The following is a 26,124-nucleotide window of genomic DNA, read 5'->3' on the forward strand; positions in this document are numbered from 1 at the left end:
ACAAACTGAAAGTAATAATATTAAAGAAGTTCTCCGACTGTTGTGAAGGTTTGAAACCTCAGGTCAGGCTTCTGACAGACCTTTGTCAGTAGAGTAATGTCTCTGCTTTTTAATATGCTGTCTAGGTTTGTCATAGCTTTTCTTAAAAGGAGAAAGCATTGTCTAATTTCATGGTTGCAGTCACCATCTGCAGTGATTTTGGAGTCCAAGAAAATAAAGAGAATCTTTCACTTTTATCTAGTTTGTTTCATTTTTTCTGTTTCATATTCAGCACTCCCATTTCATTAGTTTATGTTTTCCATCTCTTTTTTTTTAACTTTTCTTTTTTAAAAAATAATTTTACTTTATTTTACTTTGTAATACTGTATTGGTTTTGTCATACATTGACATGAATCTGCCACGGGTGTACATGAGTTCCCAATCCTTTTTTTAGTGATGAACTTTCTCAAGACTTTATCAAGCATAGTAGAAAATCTTTTGTATACATATATTCAAATAATATATATAACATATATATTTTAGAAAGTTATAAATTTTTGCCTAACTGAAAACTTTATGGTTCTGCTTGTTTGACTTAGTATGAATAGAATGCTAGATTTCAAATTAAAAAAAAAAAAGGCAACAAGCATCAAAAGTTCACTGTATAGCACACGGAACTATAGTCAATATTTTGTAATAATGTAAGTGGAAAATAATTTCAAAAATAATATATGTGTATATGTATAACTGAATCACACACCAAAAAAAGAATTCTACATTTTGAAATGTAGTAATTTTTATCTTTTTACCAGTTTTTCTAAATGTCCTATAGACATCTAATAAAAACATATGAGATACAAAATTTTAAATACATTTGTGTAGGATATGATTAATATAATTAAACATAAATATATTATATTTAAATTATTAATGACATCATTCAAATGCTGCTAGTCTTATTTTTTCTGCACTTGATAAAATATTTTCAGAGAAATGTTAATATGTCTCACTATTATATTTTTTCTTTTCCCTTATATATCTCCCAGTTTTTGCTTTTTGTGTTTTTCTTTGTTGTTGAGGTGTCTAATGGTTTATGATATCTATATTCTTTGTGAATTGTATCTTTTACAATTAAAAACATTCATCTTTGTTTCATTTAAAATAAATAAATTTAAAAAAAATATTTTAAAGTATTGCAAAGAAAGCTGAGTGCTGAATAACTGATGCTTTTGAACTGCAGTGTTGGAGAAGACTCTTGAGAGTCCCTTGGACAGCAAAGAGATCAAACCAGTCAATCCTAAAGGAAATCAGTCCTGAATATTCATTGGAAAGACTGATGTTGAAGCTTCAATACTTTGGCCACCTGATGCGAAGAACTGACTCATTGGAAAAGACCCCGATGCTGGGAAAGATTGAAGGCAGGAGGAGAACAGGACAACAGAAGATGAGATGGTTGATGGCATCACCAACTCGATGGACATGAGTTTGAGCAAGTTCTGGGAGTTGGTGATGGATAGGGAAGCCTGGTGTGGTGCAGTCCATGAGGTTGCAAAGAGCTGGACATAACTGAGTGACTGGACTGAAGTGACTGCAAAGATGGTATGTTGTTTTGGTAGAAAATTTTTTATTTATTGACAAATAGAAATGAAATAAGAAGAAAAAACAATCAACTTGAACTAACCCTGGGGTTTATCATCATCCTTGGGAACCTTAGCTTACTGCTCAGTGAAAATTAAAATCAGATAAATGCTGTGACAGTCCTTTAAAAGGGTCATGTTGAATACAGAGCACTAAGAAATAACCTTTACTGAGCGCTTACTAGACATCAGACATTGTTCTGACCACTGTGCAAGGGTCCTTATGACAACCCCAGATAGGCACTGCTATCCCTACCACAAAGATAACAAATACCAAAGATATTTAGTAATTCACCCAGGATCGCAAAACTAGTAAGGGACAGAACCTGAATTCAAATCTAGCAGTCTGACTCCAGAGCTCATACTCTAAACCAAGAATCATCAAATTATATCCCCAAAGTCAAATCTGGCCCTACCACTTGTTTTTGGCAATAAAGTTTTATGGAACAAACACAAACATACATACATACTTCAATCAAAATCTTAAAACTCAGGAATAAACCTTGCTGATTATCGGTAGGTATATCCATGGTTTTCCAATTCTTTCCTGTTTTGTTTTGTTTTCTTTTGAATGGGAAAGGGAAGGGATGATTTAATGGCTAAGAGCCATTGCTAAACTTAATGTAAACTTAATGTAAACTTAATACGCTCTTAGCATACTAAGAGCGTATGCTAAACTTAATATTGATACCAATTCTAGAAAACTACCACTCAAAGGATTTATAAGAAAGGGAAAAGAATTCTACATTACCTCAAAGGGAAAAGAATATGAATTCATTGAAACCTTTGTATCTATTGAGTGAGTGAGTGAAGTTGCTCAGTCATGTCCGACTCTGCGACCCCATGGACTGTAGCCTATCAGACTCCTCCGTCCATGGGATTTTCCAGGCAAGAGTGCTGGAGTGGATTGCCATTTCCTTCTCCAGGGGATCTTTCTGACCCAAGAATCGAACCCAGGTCTCCTGCACTGCAGGCAGATGCTTTACCGTCTGAGCCACCAGGGAAGCCCATTAGATAGGGCTAAACCCTCAGACAGATATTGATAATGTTGTTTTTGATAAGCACAGCTAGCTGTATTGTTGTCACAGCTCATGACTTGATGAAAATACTGATTAATGCCTTGACTTTACGAAGGACTCTGAAAAATGCCACTAAGTTTGAGATCCTGGTTTGGAAGTCAAGAATTGTGTGATGTAAATATATCTTTTACAATATAAATACTATTCATTTCTTAAAACAAAATATAAGGACCAACAATTAACCAAGTGAATATCAACATGTGTTTATTAAGCCCTGCTATGACATATAAAATAGATACTATAAAGATAACATCTGTTTTTAAGAAGCATACAACCTTGCTATAATAAAGTTTATTTTCTTCACAAACAGCTCCTTGCCAGTATACATTCATCGTTTAAAGCACATATCCCAGATTATTCTAGTCTATGGGGACTGTGAGCTTTCACTGCCTTTGAACTATTTTATAATGCTGTAAACCACAGATAACTGAAAGCAGTACAAAAGAGTTCTTGTGTGTGTATATGCAAATAAATTCTGTCCAGTGTAAATTCAAAGACTTCCCTCTTCCACTATGGAAATAGTCAGTTGTGCATCCATTCACAACTTCATCTCAACATTCCTGATCTATAATAAAGTCTATTCTTCAGATACTTTTTTGAACTGGTTATAAAGTCTTAACAGTTTTCTTTGAGACGTGGTCACTGTATATCTGTTATAAAATTATCCCTTAACATGAATTTAGGCTCTAGAAACAGTCAGTCAGAGATCCTAATCCTAGTTTAGCTGTTACCAGCTGTGTAACAATAGGCAAAAATTATCCTCTCTATTACTAATATCTGCCTCACTCAACTGTTGCTATCAGTGCTTCCCTGATGGCTCAGTTGGTAAAGAATCCGCCTGCAATGCAGGAGACCCCAATTCAGTTCCTGGGTCAGGAAGATCTGCTGGAGAAGGGATAGGCTACCCCCTCCAGTATACTTGGGCTTCCCCTGTGGCTCAGCTGGTAAAGAATCTGCCTGCAATGCAGGAGACCTGGGTTCAATCCCTGGGTTGGGAAGATCCCCTGGAGAAGGGAAGAGCTACCCACTCCAGTATTCTGGCCTGGAGAATTCCATGGACTATACAGTCCATGGGGCCAAAAAGAGTCAGACGACTGAGCAACTTTCACTTTCATGAAGGGCAAGTATGAGTATATCCTGCTAAGGCTTCTCACTCAGAACTAGGGACTCTAGTGACGCTCATCAATTCAGGGGACCCAGTTTTGATCCCTGGGTTGAGACAATGCCCTGGAGAAGGGAAAGTCTGCCTACTTCAGTATTCTGGCCTAGAGAATTCCATGGATTCCATGGAGTTGCAAAGAGTCAGACACATCTGAGTGACTTTCACTTTCAAACTGTTGTGGGATTATGTGATATGTTACTTCTGTTCTAAAACTTAGATGCACTTGATAAAATAAAATTCTTATTTTAAGGCAAAAGAAATGAAAAAATAAATACTGTAATATAGTTTATAATAAATAAATGTATTTATTTATTGTTAATTTCTGCTGTATAGCAAAGTAATTCAGTTATACATATGTATATGTAAAATTCTTATTGATATTCTTAGGATATTGAATACTGTGCTATATAGTAAGACTTTCTTGTTCACCCATTCCATATATAATATCAATAGTTTGCATCTGTTAATCCCAAACTTCCAACATTTCTCCCCTCACCTAGAACCCTCTACTCTATTCTGTGAGTCTGTTTCTGTTTTGTAAATAAATGTACTTGTGTCATATTTTAGATTCCACATATAAGTGATATATGGTATTTATCTTTCTCTGACTTACTTCACTTAGTATGATAATCCCTTGGTCTATCTATGTCTGGATATATGCCCAGGACTGGGGTTTCAGGATCATATGACAACTCTATTTTTAGTTTTTTGAGGAACCTCCATACTCTTTTCCACAGTGGTTGCACCAAATTACTGCTTCTCCAAAACCTCTCCAGCATTTGTTATTTGTAGACTTTTTAATGATGGCCATTCTGACCAGTATGAGGTAGTATTTCGTTGTAGTTTTCATTTGCATTTCTCTAATAATGATGTTGAACATCTTGTTATGTGTAAGGCGAGAGATATTTAAACACATATTTTTTTCTCTGCTGTTTGGGCCTCCTCTCTACCATTTAGTGCCTTTAGTATGCATTGTGCATCCGTATTATGCATTAACCACACCTTCCTAATAGCAGAAATATCTGTTCAACCATAAATATCTATTTTTCTCCTTCTGGAGCCAACCATGTAACTCCTTAGAAGATAATACACCTTCATCAATCCTATAAGGTGTTGCAATGACCTACAACTGGCCTTGTACATGCAGATATCTTTGGCGAACTTTACATACAATGCCAATATGCCATTTCCCTTAAAGATAGCAACTGGTATGGAACAAATTGGGTCAGATGACTTGGGGATATTCTGGGCACCATAATGGAAGTTCTTAGTTTAAATACTAACTTATGACTTCATTAATGTCACTAGCTATGCTACTTGTATTTTGTCTATATAACAGCATTATTCTTTTAATTGTAATTAGCCTCCAATTAAAATAAATGAATTTAAATTTAAAAAAATAAAAGCTTTTTTTTTTAAAAAAAGTGTTACTTCTTCCACTACCAAATATGTGACTGAGTCTCTGATAAAAATAACTATAACCAGGTGACTTGAAATGATTGAGCAAATACATAATTCTATAAGATCAATATTGTAACTCTAGATATGGGAAGACTCAATGAGAGAACCATATCCTGGAACATAACACACTGAGGTGGTCCAGAGCTTTGGACTACTACTAACAGGGCCCAGTCCAACAATAAGACACTGAGTGGGCTATCAATGAAACCTTTGCTGGACCTGGGAATAAGCATTCCGAGCGCCATGGAACAAATTGGTCACAAAATGCCTCCCAAACCTTGAACAAAATGAAGACAAAAAGGAAGGGATTGTAAAATAATGTGGCCCACCATCCAGTTCTATAAGAATCAAGTCATTAGCCACTGCAGTTGCTGACCTACAACACACCCTGACAGGAATTCTACTTGAAGATCAGGATGAGTTACTTTGTGCTCTAGGAAAATTGGTACTAGTCCTCCGATAGTTAAATATTTTCAGGAGAAAATTTTATGAGCCCAGTTTCTTGCATCTTCCCATACTTAGGAAAGCACTTAAACCACTAAGATATCTGTTCCTCAAGAATCGCAGTAACATTCTGCCAAGATATGGCCTTGATTGCATGTACCTCTTTACCAAAATTACATACACACCTAATTCCTCCCTCCCTCTTCAGAACAGTCTTTAGAGCTTTCTGAAAGACTGTCTCCCAGGTTATAATCCACAGGTTGGCTAGAGTAGACAGATGTATTACCTCTTAGATTGACCATCAATTAATTTTACATCAACATACTCAACAACAATAAAGAATGTCTTTTAAGGAATTAGAGGAGTCAAGTTATGAACTGGCTACTTTGTAACAGCAATAAAGTAAAAGGCTCATTCTATCAATATCCAGGAAATATAATGAATGAGATTTCTTTTTTAAACAAAACAAAATTAAAAAAATCTTTCAAGTTCCTACTTTGAGGCTTATGCTACAACTACCTAAATTGGTCAAAGTGTTTCCCAAAACTATGTAAATGAAACAGGCTAATGACTTTCAAATTCTAGTTAGGCATATTTAGTATACAAAGGTTAATGAGTGAATAATCTTTGCAATCATGTTTGTACAGGAAGACACCCACAATAATCAATTACATGAATTTCTTCTCCTCAATAAGTTTTCCTGAAGTTCTTCCCCTAAATTCTCATCTAGTACACATTTACTATGAGTCATTTTTCAGTGGATTAAGAACATAGGCTATCCTCAAAAGATCAGTAATCTTTATCCTTAATTCTAACTCAAATCATGAATATAATTAATTCCTCCTACAGTTATACTTTGCCTTTTACATTTAGAAATACTGCAACAAGCCTCTCTTTTTTGGAAACTGGAAAACATAATTAAATATCTCTAAGTAGTGAAGAGTCAGTTGACAAAACAGAACATATCACTGTGTGGTATTAATGCCATGTATGTGAACAGCCATTAATTCCAATTTGAGGCCCCTTTCAAAATCCTGCAGAGATTAAAATGGTCTCTGGATTTTAGAAGATTTATTATCAGTCTTCTTAACTTCTGGAACAAAATTATTCTACCCATCCCTACTTCAACGTTTTCCACCCATCTAGCCCATGCTATACTTACACACATACAAGCAGCATTTCCTAAATGAGAAACGTTGAGAGTCCCCATAAGCTCTGTATAAAGTAACTTCAGATGACTATATATAACATCCCTCTTGGAGCTTCACTAAACATTGGATTACTGAGGATTCTGTGAAGGCCTATAGCAAAGAAACCTGTTTAACTTTGTTAAATTTACTACCTGAGACCTCTGAGAAAAGTTGAGATACTTCTGAGTGTCTTGAGAGGTCAGTGGGGTGTCAGAGAACTTTTAAGATTGTCAAATAATTAGCCATTGAAAGTGAAAGTGTTAGTCACTCAGTCATGTCTGACTCTTTGCAACCATGTGAACTTGTAGCCTACCAGACTCCTTTGTCCATGGAATTCTCCAGGCAAGAATACTGGAGTGGGTTGCCTTTCCCTTCTTCAGAAGATCTGCCTGACGCAGGGATTGAACACTTTCTTCTGCACTGTAGACAGATTCGTCACCATCTAAGCCACCAGAATTAGCAATTGAGGGTAGCCTATTCTTCCAGGTGAACATGAAAGAAACCCAGATTGCTCTCCTCTCACAATTTACCATGTTTCCTTCTCTACCCAACTTTACAGATGAACTACTTTTAAAAGAGGACTTAATTTTGCCACACATCAACATGAATCCACCGTGGTGTACATGTGTTCCCAATCCCGACCCTGCTCCCACCTCCACCCTGCCACACTGTCCCAACAATACAATACTGTAAAGTAAAAAAAAAAAAAAATAATAATAATAAATAATAAATAAATAAAGGTTCAGGGGGAAAAATAAATAAAAATAAAAGAGGGCTTGCAGCAGTGGCAAACTAGAATTACCTGAGGAACATCTAGAAAATACAAATGCCCAGATTTTATCAAAGACCAATTAAATGAGAATCTTTATAGATGCGGTTGGACACTGGTATTTAACAAAGTGTCCTCAAGTGAATGGAATGTGTGGGTAGATTTTCAACAGTTATTAACTAAAAGGAGATGGTCCTCTGGAATCAACAGGCAGTGAACAAACCTTCAGAGCAAGGGCATTGTTCTAGGTACAATCAAGGAAACAGAAAACAACCAAAACTTGTCTCTGTACTCAAGGAGCGTTCAGTTACTTATAGGAGAAAACTTCCATTCAATTCAGTTCAGTTCAGTCACTCAGTCATGTCCGACTCTTTGCGACCCCATGAATCGCCGCACGCCAGGCCTCCCTGTCCATCACCAACTCCCGGAGTTCACTCAGACTCACATCCATCGAGTCAGTGATGCCATCCAGCCATCTCATCCTCGGTCGTCCCCTTCTCCTCCTGCCCCCAATATCCCTCCAAGCATCAGAGTCTTTTCCAATGAGTCAACTCTTCGCATGAAGTGGCCAAGGTACTGGAGTTTCAGCTTTAGCATCATTCCTTCCAAAGAAATCCCAGGGCTGATCTCCTTCAGAATGGACTGGTTGGATCTCCTTGCAGTCCAAGGGACTCTCAAGAGTCTTCTCCAACACCACAGTTCAAAAGCATCAATACTTCGGCGCTCAGCCTTCTTCACAGTCCAACTCTCACATCCATACATGACCACTGGAAAAACCATAGCCTTGACTAGACGGACCTCAGTTGGCAAAGTAATGTCTCTGCTTTTGAATATGCTGTCTAGGTTGGTCATAACTTTTCTTCCAAGGAGTAAGCGTCTTTTAATTTCATGGCTGCAGTCAACATCTGCAGTGATTTTGGAGCCCAAAAAAATAAAGTCTGACACTGTTTCCACTGTTTCTCCATCTATTTCCCATGAAGTGATGGGACCAGATGCCATGATCTTCGTTTTCTGAATGTTGAGCTTTAAGCCAACTTTTTCACTCTCCACATTCACTTTCATCAAGAGGCTTTTTATTCCTCTTCACTTTCTGCCATAAGAGTGGTATCATCTGCATATCTGAGGTTATTGATATTTCTCCCAGCAATCTTGATTCCAGCTTGTGCTTCTTCCAGTCCAGTGTTTCTCGTGATGTACTCTGCATATAAGTTGAATAAAAAAAATAGCCAAAGGCTCTAAGTGGCGAGTATATGTGTGCATGTGAGTTCTAAGTCACTTCCGTTGTGCCTGATTTTCTGCGACCTTATGGACTGTTACAGTTCATAACAAGCTCCTCTGTCAATGGAATTATCCAGGCAAGAATATTGGAGTGGGTTGCCATGCCCTCCTCCAGGGGTCTTCCCAACCCAGGGATCAAACCCATGTCTCTCATATCTCCTGGATTGGTAGGCGGGTTCTTTACCACTAACACCACCTGGGAAGTGTATGTGTAGGTAGGAACTAAATGCTGCAGAAATTTAGAAATGAGAAATCAGTGGAGTTGGAATGGCCAAAGGTTTCATGGCAGAGGGAGGAGGTCACTGAAGATTTAGAGGGATATGAAGTCAACAAATACCAATCTTGATGTTTTCACATCAACTTTGGGATATATTTTCAGGAGTGTAAAGGACCGTTGAAATACTCATATGTTTGTGGCCTAAATTTTTAAGACACCACCTGCTGCTGCTAAGTCACTTCAGTCGTGTCCAACTCTGTGTGACCCCACAGACGGCAGCCCACCAGGCTCCCCTGTCCCTGGGATTCTCCAGGTAAGAACATTGGAGTGGGTTGCCATTTCCTTCTCCAATGCATGAAAGTGAAATGTGAAAGTGAAGTCACTCAGTCGTGTCTGACCCTCAGCGACCCCATGGACTGCAGCCTTCCAGGCTCCTCCGTCCATGGGATTTTCCAGGCAAGAGTACTAGAGTGGGGTGCCATTACCTTCTCCAAGACACCACCAAACCTTTGTAAATATAACTTGCTATGTCTTTAAAATTTCAATTCTAAAAACAGCTTCTGAATGCAACACTACTGTTATTTTCTGTTTAGGAAAACTGACACTTGGAAGAGCTAACAGTAAGTGATAGCTTTAAGGAAGTGTGGTATATAGGCAGGTGCATATTAGACCTGAGGGAACAAACATGCAACCTGTGAGGGACTCGTATTCAGGCCACGTGCCAATGTCCTCAGAAAAGTCAGTGTTCCTTCTGCCTTTTTGGTGTCTTCCTAGGTCACACAGGAAGGACACAGTTCCCTGTAAGCAGCAGTGCAAAGCCCTAATGGCCTGATTTCCCGTTTAGCAGCCTACAGCCTCCTTCTCTGCAAGGGGAACTGAAATTAGTCCTTGACTACTGTGCTTCTCTTGGTAGGAAACAGTCATTTTATTTCTATTCATTTCAACACAGTTTCTTTGCTACTGAACCTAAGGGTTTTATACGAGAAAAAAAAAGCATTGAAATTAATGTATATTTTGTCTCCTTTCAAGAGTATCTTTTTTTACACACATGGAGTCTGAGGTATCTAGACTTTCATTTCTGAGAATCACACCTTGTAACATTCTTGTCAAAAGAAACTCATTAACTTTTCCTAATGGAAAAGTTAGAGGCATCACACGCTTATTTGAAGTTGAAGTTTTATTCTAACAGAGTTGGCTGAAGATCCTTTGGTGGGGGGGTGGAATCTGACTGAACATTGACCCCAATTACTGGCATTTTTTGTGCTTCAGTGCTGCTGCTTCAGAATAAAAACCAATAACTCAATCCTACAGAGAAGCTTTATAAACTTCCCTCGTGAGTCTGTAGCTCATTTCTCTTTTTTCATGGTCAGTGAATTGATTTTTCCTGTTGCTTGTACATGGCATTCAATTATAGTGCATTGCCAGAATCAGATGACAATATGCTATAAGAAAAATTATAGAATCTGAGGGGAAAATACAAATTTTGAAGACTTCTCCATGGATAACATCCCAGGTTTGGGCTCTCTATTCTGGAAAACTTATCATAATTTTAGGTTGCTCTACCAGATAGTTTTGATCTTGATTTTTGAGGGGAGACCATAACAGTTACCACAATTAAGAGTAACGTGTAAATTGGCTTAATTTTCTATTTGGGGGTATCACTAAAATATAAATGGAGCAATTTTTTTTTTTAAAATCAGGGATCCTTTAGAGTTGATCTTAAAATCAGGCTATTAAAAATGAGTTAGTGTGCACCAAAAGAAAAAAGTAAAACAAAAAAATTGAGTAGCCACGATGGAAAACAGTATGGAGGCTTCTCAAAAAACTGAAAATAGAACAACTATATGACAAAGCAATTCTGCTCCTGAGTGTGTGTGTGTATACACAAAAAGCAAAACTCAAAACACTAATTTGAAAACGTACATGAACCCCAATGTTCATAGCTGCATTATTTACAATTGCCAAAATATGGAAACAAGCTAAGTGTCCATCAACAGATGAATGGATAAAGGAGTTGTGGTATAATCTTTATATCATACAAAATGGAATACTATCCAGCCATTAAAAAGAGCAAAATTCTTTCATCTGCAGCAACATGGATACACTTGGAGGGCATTATGCTAAGTGAAATAAGTCAGAGAAAGAAATGTATGATAGGACTTATAGGTGGAATCTAAACAATACAACAAACTAGTGAATATAACAAAAAGCAGCTGACTCACAGCCACAGAGAACAAATTAGTGGTTACCAGTGGAGAGGGTGGGGGACTGGCAGGTAAAAACTACTGGGTGTAAGATAGGCTCAAAGACGTAGAACACAGAGACTACAGTCAATATTTTTAAAGAGGTGAATGTAAAGCAACTTTCAAAAATTTTATAAAAATAATTTGCAATAATGTGATAATTTTAAATTTAAAAAATGAGTTACCATTTTCTCCTCAAGCATAAGTTAAAAAAAAAAAAAAAAAAGGCATGTATCCTGGTTACAGGATTCAAGCCAAGGGAATGACAAAGAATAAGAGCTGTGAAGTTTCCCTTCCAGGAAAGCTGTTCAAATTGAAATAGGAGGCCTAAATTGATTTTAGGAGGAAAGTCTAGAAAAAGTGGAAATAAGAAATTATCTGACAGGTTGTGTTTGTGAGCAATTCTATTGAAATGCTGGCTGCCAGAGGATGTAGAAAGACATTAAGTGTAAACACAGAGAAAATCAAGTAAATTCTTTTAAAAGATGCAATAAATAACTCTAGGAAAAACAAAAATTATGTTCAGGGAAAGAAAATAATATCATGACTTGGAACAGTAATGAATTATATTTATATAATTACACTAGCCTAAAGTTAACCTTTCGTTTTTATCTTTTTTAAAATTTATTTATTTATTTTAATTGGAGGTTAATTACTTTACAAAACTGTGGTGTTTCTTGCCATACATTGACATGAATCAGACACAGGTGTACAGGTGTCTCCCATCCTGAATCCCCCTCCCACCTCCCTCCCCATCCCATCCTCAGGGTCATCTCAGTGCACCGGCCCTAAGCACCCTGTCTCATGCATCAAACCTGGACTGGCGATATATTTCACATATGGTAATATACATGTTTCAATGCTATTCTCTCAAATCATCTCACCCTCACCTTCTCCCACAGCGTCTAAAAGTCTGTTCTTTACGTCTGTGTCTCTTTTGTTGTCTTGCATATAGGGTCATCGTTACCATCTTTCTAAATTCCATATATATGTGTTAATATACTGTATTAATGTTTTTTTCTTTCTGACTTACTTCACTCTCTATAATAGGCTTCAGTTTCATCCACCTCATTAGAACTGATTCAAATGCATTCTTTTTAATAACTGAGTAATATTCCATTGTGTATATGTACCACAACTTTCTTATCCATTCATCTGCTGATGGACATCTAGGTTGCTTCCGTGTCCTGACTATTGTAAACAGTGCTGCGATGAACACTGGGGTACACGTCTCTTTCAATTCTGGTTTCCTCGGTGTGTATGCCCAGCAGTGGAATTGCTGTGTCATATGGCAGTTCTATTTCCAGTTTTTTAAGTTAGTTCTTTAAAAAATGGACATAAATACCAGATGAAACAGGCAACATACTTGAAAGGAGTTGCCTTTGGAGAACAGGGTAAATGTTGCTGGTGGCGGGAGCAGCTAATTTTATCTGTTTTGTTTTAGTATAAGCTACTAGCACTATTTGACTTTTAGAACTTTGCATCTGTATGATCTTTTATTGAAAAGCTAAACATTTAAAACACAAGTTTGTATTTCTAGCCCTTTGAGCATAAGTACAAACCTAACACAAGTTCCTCCATGTTTTGTGGAGCAGTGCTGGAGGAGGGGATTGGCTTTTTAAGCATATGGCCTAGGATGACTTTGGTGGAATCTGCAAGATAGAAAAAGATCCTTAAGACTAAGGTTGTATCTGCAAAGGATGGGGTCAAATTTTGTTGATAAATCAGCTGGCACCGATCCAGCCCTGATGAATAAGGAGAGAACATTTCATCAGCCTCAGAGTGTTGAGTTCTGCATGTTCCTTTGAGCTGCTGAGTTCTTCCTTGCCCTTACTGGCTATTGGCCCAAACATAATTCTCATTTGAAAAATATTCCTCTGGGCTTCTGGGTGTGCATTGGACTTGTGTTTAACTCTTGGATGTGTCAAAGCACCTTGTTGTATCTAAGGTCTTTGGATAAATATGAAGACAAGAGGCTGAGGAACTAGAACACATTTTGAAAAAAAAGGACAAGGGTTTACCTTGAACATTTGCTTGTGAGCAGACATGCTCTGTACTTTCTTACTCATCCTTAAAGCAATTTTTCTCAGTTTGCAAAGTAGGACCCAATGCATGGTGGTAAGTTTGGTGGGTGGTATGTTTGACTGTTTTTCACTTGAGTAAGTTTAAAAATCTAAATCTTTTGGCTCTTGTGACATAGATAACTATATGCATGCATTAATGTTCTGTCATGCCTGAGTCATTCAAACATAGCAAAAATGTTTCTGGGATTGGCAACCGGTCATTTGAGTTGAGGTATGTGATTTTTTTCATGATCTGAAACAGTGGAGTTGTTTACAATCAGGTTAGGAATTAAAGAAGAAATATATTCCACTTTAGGCTCAGATTAAGAAGGAACATGACATTTATTTGGGGAAGGAATTTAACATTATTTAAATGTCTACCATGTACCAGGCACTTCACATATTTTATCAATCCTTGCAAAACCCTGAATTATTCTCAAAGTCAAGACACTGAAAGGTCATGTTACTTTTCTAAGGACTTCCAGCTAGTGAGTTGTGTAACTGTAATTTTAACCAAAGTTTAGGTGGAAACCAGAAAAGGAAAGAGGCTGAACAATTTTTATCAACATAAATCCACTAGCAACAAAATTACTTGTAAAACTTGTTAAAGAGTGGAAATTGTGGGGCTCCACTCCGACCTACTAAATCAGAAAAGTCAGGGAATACGCAGTGACTCTTACATACTCCACAGTTTGAGAGCCACTGTATCATAACGGTACACTGCTCCAATTATTCTGCAGACTACATGGTGTTATTCTTCAATTAACCTTCCTTGAAGATCAGCCTTCTTTTGTCATCTACTATTTCTCAATCTCTATGGATGCAGTCAGAATTTTTGGAAACTACATACAGAAAATATCAGAAGATTATATTCTAGACTTAAATTGGGCCACAAAGAATTAGCATTTTCTCTTTAATATTAAGTTAATGGGATAGTCATACAAAACAGTATGTTGAGCTTCCCTGGTGGCTCAGACGGTAAAGCGTTTGCCCGCAATGGGGTAGACCTGGGTTCGATGCCTAGGTCAAGAAGATCCCATGGAGAAGGAAATAGCAACCTACTCCAGTACTCTTGCCTGGAAAATTCCATGGACTGAGGAGCCTGATAGGCTACAGTCGATGGGGTCGTGAAGAGTCAGACACGACTGAGCAACGTCACTTTCACTTTCATACAAAACAGTAGAGAAGTAGGAGGAAAAAGAATTGAGAAATTTTCTGTGTGCGCATTCATGGTAAGATGTGTTGCACCAGAATATTGTGGCGTCTTCTCTATTGATATTGGTTTTAACATTCACGCAAAGATCTTTCTCTCCACCCTTTCTGATGGGTCAGTGGCTGTGTGCTAGTCCTTTTTTTATTTTTTCTCTCTCTCGTGCTTATGCATAACTTATGCCTTAAATAACTTAGAACTTGAGAAGAATGAATGAATGTTTCCAGGATCCCTGGAAAGGTTATTACCAAAAATTTAATAAAAATATATAGACAAAAATCAAGTGCAATGCAAAATTAAGAAAACATAGGAAAGGGGGTGAAAATAATGGGAGACTTCGACCTGGCCCATGTTTTCTATAAACCCAAATAGAAGAGTTATGCCTTAAATATAACAGAGCAGAAATGACCAAAAAGGGTAAGGGCAGTGTAATCTCTTCCTACTGAGTCCTTTTCCAAAAAGGGAAGTGTGTTAATGTGGAAAGTGTGTTAACGTAGTGAGATGGCACCAGAGTTTGGTTTTCCTTTTCTAATAATTCAGCATATCTTAAAATCGGAGACTATCAGGTCACCAGTTCAATCTGCAATATTCATTCTGATTTTAACATGTATTTATTAAATGGATTCTATCTTAAAGCACTCTGATTTGTGAAATACTGAACTCCTACTTAGGGAATCAGGACACATAGCTTGCAATCTCAATTAGTTGTGTGACTTCAAAAGTGGTCATTCATTTGTTCTCATTCTCAATCTCTTTCTTTCATAAAAAGCAATTCATATTATTTCTGAGGCTCTTTCAAGCTCTGTGAGCCTGTGTCTGCATTTATACTAGTGCCACAAAGAGTCTGAGTATTTTCTTTAGTGGATTAGGAGATTCTGAATAAGGTTTTAAGCTTTTTGAAACTGATGAAAAATTATAATTGTACTGGAAGGTACTTAAAGTCAACACGGTAGTGATTATTTGGGGAAAAGGTACTCAGTCTGGGGTGGCGCTAGTGGCAAAGAACCTGCCTGTAGATCCCCCTGGAGGAAGGCATGACAACTCATTCCAGTTTTCTTGCTTGGAGCATCCCATGGACAGAGGAGCCTGGTGGGCTACAGACCATGGGGTTGCAAAGAGTTGGACATGACTGAAGTGACTTGGCATGCACATACATATTTAGCTAACATGAGTCCAATCAAGGTTTCTAGTCAGCACCTTTTTGTTTTGTAGAAAGTTATCAAGTTAATTGTTCTGCTGATAAAACAAAATGCTAAGGTTTAAGGTGTAAAGTGGATAGGAGAGAGTGATAAAATATTTGCATCCTGCTCACTCCGAGGTGAAATCTTCTGTGCATACTATTGCATTCCAGTTGTTTTTGAACACCTTCAGTTCAGTTCAGTCACTTAGTCATGTCCGACTCTTTGTGATCCCATGGACTGCAGCACACCAGCCTTCCCTGTCCATCACCAACTCCCAGAGCTTGCTCAAACTCATGTCCACTGAGTTGGTGATGCCATCCAGCCATCTCATCATCTGTCATCCTCTTCTGCCTTCAATTTTCCCCAGCATCAGGGTCTTTTCCAGTGAGTCAGTTCTTTGCATCAGGTGGCCAAAGTATTGAAATTTCAGCTTCAGCATCAGTCCTAATGAATATTCAGGACTGATTTCCTTTAGGATGGACTGGTTGGATCTCCTTGCTGTCCAAGGGACTCTCAAGAGTCTTCTCCAACACCACAGTTCAATAGCATCAATTCTTCAGTGCTCAGCTTTCTTTATAGTCCAACTCTCACATCCATATATGACCACTGGGAAAGCCATAGCTTTGACTAGATGGACCTTTGTTGGCAAAGCAATGTCTCTGCTTTTTAATATACTATCTAGGTTGTTTATAGCTTTTCTTCCAAGGAGCAAGCATCTTTTAATTTCATGGCTGCAGTCACCATCTGCAATGATTTTGGAGCCCAAGAAAATAAAGTCTGTCACTGTTTCCCCATCTACTTGCCATGAAGTGATGGGACCAGATCCCATGATCTTAGTTTTCTGGATGTTGAGTTTTAAGCCAACTTCTTCACTTTCCTCTTTCACTTTCATAAAGAGGTTCTTTAGTTCTTGTTTGCCTTCTGCCATAAGGGTGGTGTCATCTGTGTATCTGAGGTTATTGATATTTCTCCCTGCTATCTTGATTCCAGCTTGGAATCCAATTGATTCCAGCTTTGTACATTTATTGATGTACAAAGAGTTTTTGCTGATGCACAATAAACTGCACATATTTAAAAGGTTCAATTTTATAAGTTTTGACATATGGCATGTGTCCACATGTTAAATATGGCCTACGACTCCATCATTACACTAAAGTTACTGAACATAATACACCACTCTCAAAAGACCCCTTCTGCCCCTTTGTCATCTCTCTCACCCCTGCCCACAATACCTGCCTCCTGCTCACCCACGTGGCGCCCAATGATCTGCTTTCTGTCACTACATGTTAGTTTGCATTCCTAGGATTTTATGTAATAGAATTACACAGTAGTTTGTTTCTTCTTTTTTATCTGGTGTCTAAGCTGAGCAATTATTTTGAGATTATTTCACACTGTTGCTTGCATCAAGAAGCCATTCCTTTTATTACTAAATATTATTTCATTTATGGATATAATATATTTAGTTTTTCCATTCACCTATGGATGAACATTTGGGCTGACAGCTTGGGGCTGTTACAAATACAGCTGTTATGAACATCTGTATAAAGTCTTTATATAGACATATACTTTAATTTCTCTTGAGTATAAACACCAAGGAGTGAAAGACCTGGGTCATATGGCAGGTCTACGCTTAACTTTATAAAGAACCTCCAAGCTGTTTTCCAAAGAGACTGCTGCCATTTACCATTACCACCAGCAATGGGTGATATACTTATCATTATGAAATGACACTGTTAGTATGGCATTCCTTTCCCATACTTTCAACTTGTTTGTGTCTTTACAAGTAAGTTCTTTATATGCATCATATACTTGGGACAATCTCTGTCTTTTAACTGAGGTATTTAGATTATTTATACATGGTTCACATTATTAATATGGTTAGATTTAAATCAACCTCCTATTTAACTTCTCTTTGTCCTACATGTTCTCTGTTTCCTTTTGCCTCTCTTTCTGCCTTCTTCTGGATAACCAGGGTATTTTCTATGAGTCCATTTTATTTCCTTTGTTAATTTGCATGTGTGCTTATTTGCTAACAAGTCTTATTCTTTGTTCTGTTATTTAAGGGATGCTTTAGGATTTATAGTATGCATGTTTAATTTACCTCAGTTTATCTGCAGGAGATAAAATGGTATTATAAGGACCTCATAACAGTTTACTTCCACTTCTTCCCTATTAGTCTTTGTGCTATTACAGTCATACCTTTTACTTCTACATATCTTATAAACTCTACATCTCTGTGTTACTGTTTTTAATTATGTACTCAATTATCTTTTAAATATATTTAAACAATAAAAAAATCTTTATGGTCTTTGTATAGATCCCAATTTCCAACTGGTGTCATTCATTTTTCTTTGGCCTCAAGAGCTTCTTAAAACATTCTTGTAAATTACTGCCAATGAGTTATTTCAGTTTTTGGATGTTGGAAAAAGCCTTTGTGTAGCATTCTTTTGGAAAGATATTTTCACTGGGTATGGAATTCTAGATAGTTTTTCTCTCTTTCAGAATTTTTTAAATGTTGCTTTGCTGTGTTTCCACTGGCATTGTTTGCATTTTTTTCTTTTTTTACAAGAAAGCTGCTGTCATCATTATCTGCATTCCTCTGTATACAATGTAACACTTTTCTCCAGCTGCTTATAAAATTTTCTCACTGTCACCGGCTTTGGGCAATTTGGTTATGATGTACATTGGGGTAGTAGTATTCTTTCCCTTTCTTAATTCTTGAGATTTTGAGTTTTGTGAAAGTTTATAGTTTTCATAAATTTGAAAACTTTTTGTTACCATTTATCTTTTTCTAGTTCCCTCTTTCTTGTGAACTCCAATTATGCATACATTAAGTCACTTGAAGTTGTACCATAGTTTACTGATTTTTATGCTCTTTGTAATTTTTTAGCTAGTCTTGCTCTATGTTTGATTTTGGATAGTGTTTATAGTGTGTATTCAAGTTCACAAAACTTCTATGATGCTTAATCTGCTATAATCCCATTAATGCTTTTTTCATCTAGGTTTTATTTCTAGGATTTATTTTATGTTTTTTGTCTCTAAAAGTTCGACATGGCTCTTTTTCTCTACTTTTACCTATTTGGCATGTTCAGTTTTTACTCTAGCTTTCTGAACATATGAAATATAGTATAATGATTTTCCAATGCCGTTGTCATTTAATTTTAACATCTCTGTCAGTCCTGGGTCAGTTTTGGCTGATTAGTTTTCCTCCTTATTATAGGTTTTCCTGTTTTTTTTGCATGCTTGGCAATTTTTGATTTAATGCAGGATACTGTGTTTTACTTTGTTGGGTGCTGGATAATTTTGTATTCCTATAACTACTCTTGGGTTTTGTTCCGGGACACAGTTAAGTAATTTGGCAATAGTTTTATCCCTTCTGTCACTGCTTACAAGATTTATCAGGCAAGACTTGAGCAATGTTTTGCCTAGGTCTAATTATTCTCCACTACTGAAGCAAGACTATTCTCAGCATTCTATACAAATGGTTCATGAATTACGCGTTTTTCCTCTCCAGTAGGGGTTGGGTCTAGTCCTATTCCCTAGTTGATCCCGCTAGTTCTGGCCCCATATGGGATCTGAGTGATGTTGTCTCTGGTCTTTTTGAGTATTTCTTTCTTTGTATTCAAACAGTTTCTGCACATACATGCCCTGATCATTATGTGACTGAATAGTTGAGGAGGACCCTCTAGTTCTCTAGAGAGAACTCTCTCTTGGCAGACCTCTCCTCTCCAGCATCCTGCCTGCAAACTCAAAGTGTCTTGGTCTCTCCATATTCTCAGTTCCAGCTCAACTTCAGTTCTGCAGCCTCTGCCTGTGTTTCTGTGCAATGGTCTGGAAACTCAAGCAAGAAATTTTGGCAATCCTAGGGTTTCCTCATTTGTTCGCCATCTCTCTGAGATCACTGTCTTTCATTGCATAATATACACCTTAAAAATCATTTCTTAATTTACGTTGATTTTTTCTTTTTTTTGTTTCAGGCAAGAGGATAAATTTAATTCATATTACTACTTTGCCAGAACCAGCAGCCTTCTCAATATTTTTTTTTCTTTTAAAAAAGAGTAACCTGACAATACTAAATGGAAGCGAGGCTAAGAGCACAGAAATCACTTAGGTAAAAATTCTATAGCATTTTGGAAAAAGAAATAACCCTAATCACATTTTTGTTTAAGTATATAAATAATATATGAAAGACTTTGAAAATCCATCTTGCAGAAAGGCTCAAGAGTAGCTTCAAGAAATATATCATTTATAATCATGCCAATATCATTATTTTTACACATCCTCATTGCAAAACAGAAGAGGGAAAATATCATCCTAGTCATAAGACTGTAGTCTTAAAACATGTGACTCTTTCCCCTGCCCCAACTTGCCCATGCTGATGCATTTACTATGCCTTGGGTAACTGCAGCCAAGGGCACTGTAGATAGCAATGAGGTTTTAAGAGACTTCACATGAGACTCAAGTCTCATCTTTGCAAAATGACGCAAGAGCTCATTACTGTTGATGAATTTTAAATAGAGCAATCATTTTGATTGCTTAAGTCTGACTCAGGAAGACTGCAAAAGCATTTCTCACATCATGCTGAATCCTCAAAAAATCTCAGGATTCTACCAGACATTTTCATGAGAAAATCCGAAAAATGTCCAGAGTTTCCCATATTACCACCAGACCAATGTGATTCCTTCTTCTGTGCCACCGTCTATGGGCATTAAATAGAAAGAGAGAATAGAGTACTAGAGAATAAAGTTAGGGAGATTGAAATTAAACCTTGAATTTCATACTTGTTCTTATACTTTCTATTTTTCATATATTTATTCTCATTTTCCATTCCCTTTTCTTTTTATGATTTTCTTTTAGCTTTAAAAAAGTATTTATGGTACCTCAAAGTCTTTAGGAAAGGAATGGGTAATGACACATGCAGTGCATGTAAATGGCATCCTAGTCAATTACAGCAGGTGACTGAACTGTTTGGAGGGCAGACACTTCACATCTTATTAAGAGCAAGTAGAGAATCAGTCACAGCCTGATGTGATGCTAGAACTAGAAAGGCCTTAGTGATTTTGTGGTCTAGGGATAGCAAGATTTGGCATAAGAGCTTTCATTCCTCCATCCCATGCTTATGGTTAATTTATCACAAAACACTCTCCCAGTGCATCAGGCTTTATTTTCACTGTCTCAGCTCAGTACCAAATACTCAAAGTAGGACTGCAAAATAAATTCTATTTGCAATTCAGGACCTAGTCCACTCTCTTACTGTTATAGATATGGGAACAGAGTCTTCCAATCAGCTGTGGGGCTCAGATTGAGCCCTAACTCTGAGCACATTCATTCTAGAACATCTCCAGAGTCCTAGAGGACCAAATATTTTCTGTGAATATACAATGACAAAGCAGATATGTAGAAACAAGATGACACAGCTGTCCTGGAAAGAAAGATTAAGAGATGTTCATCTTGCTCTGCTTGTTGCCAGACTGAAAATTTTACCAAAAAAAAAAAAAAAAAAAGACTTTCAAGTGCTTTAGATACTAAAATTATTTGTCAAGCAACCCAAAATCAAAGGGTAGCATGAGATTTTTGTTTGCCTGTTTTTCTTTTTTTCTTTTACAGCTTTATATAGAAGCAGAAGAAAATATAAACATATAAAAGTATTTCAGAGTCACTGGAAGTCTCCACCCGTTTCAAAACTCCTCTTCCATCATCAGTTCTCAATAAGTAACATTCCTTTAGTAGATATATAGCTTATCAGAACTTACTGAATGATTACACTGAAAAGTAAATTCCTGTGGAGAGAAGCAATTCTTGACTAAGGTGTCAAAAAGTATCAACAGATTCCTTTTCTCAAAGAAGTCTGTATAAAGAGGGGAAAAAACAGAAAATACATAGCAAGAGAGATGTGAAAAAGGCTAAGACAATATTTTTAACAATACTGAGGACACATGAGGATTAAGTGAATTGTCCAAGGTCTTTCAGGTAAAGTTGAATTTTGAAACCTGAATTCCTTGAACTTATTCACATTACATTCTTCTGCATTGTACACAACCCTAGAGGTTCCTCAGAGACTCTTTCCATGACCAAAATTATCTATCACTCAAAGTTCCAGATAACAATCACTGATATTAAGGGAACACTTACTACATACTAGGCTATATGCTTACTGCTTCTCATATGTATTACTTCATTTAACATTCACAGAAAATTTATGAAATTCATTTTTTATTATTCATTTTTATTATTATATCCACTTTGCAGATAAGAAAATTGAGTCTTAGAGAAGTAAAGTAATTTGCCTAGTGACTTCTAGATAGAAAGTAACAGAGTACAGATAGAAAGCACAATCCATCTGATTGCAAGCCAAACTTCTGATCACTACAGTAATCTGCTTTCAGTCTTCCAGAGCCAAATAGAAGAATTTTAGCCTGGATTTGTATGTTCCTCAGTATTAAGAATGCATTATGGGACAACATATAAAATTCTAAAGAATTCTTATTCTTTCTTCAGTTTTGCTAAAAATCAACAAATCATGTGAAGGGACACCCAACATGAGATTGTGAGAAACAACTTAACTGTGGAAATCAACCACTAAAACAAGGTCCTTGATCAAGCAGACTCTTGCAGGAGGGCAGGATTTTTAACATTATTCTCTTGGGCTTGCTTACTGGAGATATGCTAAATCATAGATCAACTGTCCCACTTTCAATAGCTGATCAAAAATGGGAACTCTGACTAATGTCTGTTGTTGGATTTGCACAGACTTGAAATGAGTCACAGATACTGCATCCACTGAAGCCATTCATTTAAATGACATTTACGTGAACATCTACTAAGTTCCAGAAATGATGCTAAGTTTTGAGGATTCAAAGGTAAAACAATATGATCACAGGATTCAAGAGCCTCTTGAGGTGATAGGCTGACTGTTGTAAGTAATAACAAAACTAAGAGTAGTTGTTATCATGGAAATAAATACACATATTGCGCTGCAAATATCAGAAGAGGGGTTTTGGTCCTAGTCCACTGGGTGGTAACAGTGGACTATCCACAGACTGGGTGGCTTATAAATAATACAAAATATTTCTCACAGTTCAGGAGGCAGGAAGTTCAATATCTAGGTGATAACCAATTAAGTATTTGGTGAGAGCCCACTTTCTGTTTTATAGACAGCTGTCTTCTGTGTCCTAACATGGCAGAAGGGACATGGGAACTCTCCAGAACCTCTTTTATAAGGGGCATTAATCTCATTCGCAAGGGCATTGTCTTCATGACCTAATCACTTCCTCAAGGCTCTACCTCCAAATACTATTACACTGTGGATCAGGATTTCAAAACATGAACCTTGATGGGGAACACAACATTCAGTCTATAGCAGCTCCTAAGTCTTCCAATACAAGGAGAAGTCTTCTCCTAAGTCTGGGAAGGCAAGAGAGGATATCCATTGAAGGCTTAGACAGAAGTCACGTTTTTCTGTTTTGGGCAGTGCCGCAAGAAGGATAAAATCACACAAAGTTGAGGGTGAAGTTACCACCCAGGAAAAGGCATTACTGAGTAACTCTGAAAGTTGCTCACAGCTATTCTTTTCTGTAAAGGAAGTATTAAGACCCTAAGTTTCTACTTATATAGCAATTTAAACATGTAAGTTGAACTCTCACAAGTCTCTGTGAATCCATATAAAATCACTCAATATTAATATTTTGGTCATTTATCAAAGCGGCTACTGCTAATCAGGACTTCTAGTTCCTTGCAAGATTCCTCAAAAGGTGACAGAAAGCATGAAATTAGGTATTAGTGATGGTTGCACATTATGAATATACTAAAAGTCATAAGAACATTCTTTAAAATTATTACAAAGGTAAATTTCACATTTTATAAATTTTACATTAAAACAAACAAACAAAAATTCCTCAAAATATTTTCAAAACTCAAAGGGTATTTTTAAAGTGATTACAAAATCCATTCAAGACTTGCTCACTTCTGGCCTCTACTACACATCACTTGTCTCATAAATTTTTAAAACTCTAAGTAATAAAATACTTTAGGCATGCAGAAAAATGCACAGAATGTCCACAATCCAAAATTAATATCATTTTGTCATTTTCAGATTACTTTCACTTAAGATTTTTTTTTCTTCCATTAAAAGTGAAATGTTGGCACTTACTTGGTGGTCCAGTGGTCAAGAGTCTGCCCTGCAATGCAAAAGATGCAGGTTCCATCCCTGGTCAGGAAACCAAGATCCCACACACCATGGACAAACTAAGCCCACACACTGCAACTGTGTGCCAATGCGCATTGAGCACACACCACAACCGGAGAGCCTGCTGCCACGACAGCTTAAGTCCACAGGCACTGCAGCCTGTGCACTGCGACACTGAGCCCAGACGCCACAGCCAGTGTCTGTGCACCATCACAGAAGACCCCGCACGCTGCGACGAAGATCCTGCATGCTGCCCAAGACCCAACGCTGTCAAATATGTCCACTTACAAACAATGAAATGTTACTTACAGTTGAGGACTTTTCCCATCTCATTCTCTGCTCTTCTCAAAGACAGCGATCTTTCTGAAGCTGTTATGCTCTCCTTCTGTAACACAGTTAAAAATATTTACCACTTGCATGTTTCTTCATAAATTGTAAACAATATCTAACAAGTTTAAATATTTTTTACCACACACGATTTTTATCCCATAATATATTTTCAAGATTTTTGTTGAAGCAGGTAAACATGCTTAACTCAATTTAACTGCTACATGATAAATATTTCATGATATGTATATACAAGTGTTCACCCATCCCTTATGTACAGTACACACAGATTGCTTCCAAATATTTGCTATTACAAATAAGAGAGAACTCAACGTCACTGTTAAGTCAGTATATGCACATTTCCATGAGTTTCTCAAAAATGTACATGTGAAATAAAATTTGAAAGATATTACCAAATGCCTCTTCAAAGAAGATGTTGCTGTTTTCTCACATCTCCCCCCACATTTGTTATATTTATGCTTTATTTTTGCTAGTTCTCAAGGATGAGAAACAGCATCTCCTGACTTGTATTTCATTATTAGTGATTCTGACCATCTTTTCTTAAGTTTTTGGCCATTTGCAGTTCTTGCCCTGCAAATCTGTAGTTTGCACCTTTGCTAGTTTACTGTTTGTTGCTTGTATCTCTTACTAATTTGTGGAAATTCTTTATATATTCTAAGTTCAATTCTTTGGATTATACATCTCCAAGTTTGACACATATAATGAAAAATTTAAATATGCACATAATCAAATTTATCAATCTCTTTTTTATAGTTTCAACCTTTGCATATTATTTTTTTAATTTAAATTTATTTATTTTAATTGGAGGCTAATTACTTTACAATATTGTATTGGTTTTGCCATACATCAACATGAATCCGCCACAGGTATTTAAGAACTTCTTTCCTCTCTTGTCACATTTTATTAACAATTTTATTTTTTTGTTCTTTACATTTATGTACTTACTCATTGTGGGAATTTTTTGGCAAAAGGCCTATTTTTTCCCCACCTGTTAGACAACTGTCAGAGCAACTATTGGTAAACAGTGCATTTTTTCCCAATATAATGTCACTCCTCACATATACCAAGTATTATTTTTCTGTTTCATATATCTATTCATTTATTCTGAAGCCAGTACCATGCTATATTAAGGACTATAGCTTTATAATAAGCAGGGTTTGATATCTGAAGAAGTCCTCAGTCACTAGTTAGATTCCAGAAGGAAAACCCTGAGCTAGATATAACCATGCAAGAGCTTTGTCACAGATTCCTCTTGGAGTTAGAATACAAGGAAGGGAAAGGAAGGAAGCTGAACTGGGCAGAAGGAGAAGTTGAGCTATGATCCATTTCTACTGAAGGGCTCAGTGAACCTCAGAATTGTCCTGAGATGGGACAAAGGTGTGGCCTTTATACCCTAGCATTGATCAGTAAAACACCCTGGACAAGGGGCATGGCCTTTGGCTGGAAAACTCTTCTCAACTGGGGCAATGTCCAAAGGCAGCTGACAACTAAGGAGAGTCTGTTGGCAGCGCTCGTCATTTGGGGCATAAATCCCTTCAGTCCTACAGGGGGATCTGTGTGCCACATCATATTCCCCTTTTCTTTCTTATTCACAGTCACTTCAACTCAAATTGGCTCTTTATTATTGAAATGAATATTACAATTATCTCATAAAATTTCACAAAATTAAAACATCTGT

At 36.9% G+C, this 26,124-nt stretch overlaps 1 long non-coding RNA gene across 2 annotated transcripts in view; it reads right to left on the reverse strand.

The window, feature by feature from the left end:
* Positions 1 to 26,124, reverse strand: part of LOC132658624 (uncharacterized) — a 405,911-nt gene that overhangs the window by 285,734 nt on the left and 94,053 nt on the right. For both annotated transcript variants that reach the window (XR_009598489.1, XR_009598488.1), the window contains exon 2: positions 24,408 to 24,483. This is a non-coding gene — a long non-coding RNA (uncharacterized LOC132658624). The remainder of the gene's footprint in view (positions 1 to 24,407; positions 24,484 to 26,124) is intronic.

The sequence above is a fragment of the Ovis aries genome, chromosome 25, assembly GCF_016772045.2.
Source record: "Ovis aries strain OAR_USU_Benz2616 breed Rambouillet chromosome 25, ARS-UI_Ramb_v3.0, whole genome shotgun sequence".
Taxonomy (NCBI): domain Eukaryota; kingdom Metazoa; phylum Chordata; class Mammalia; order Artiodactyla; family Bovidae; genus Ovis; species Ovis aries.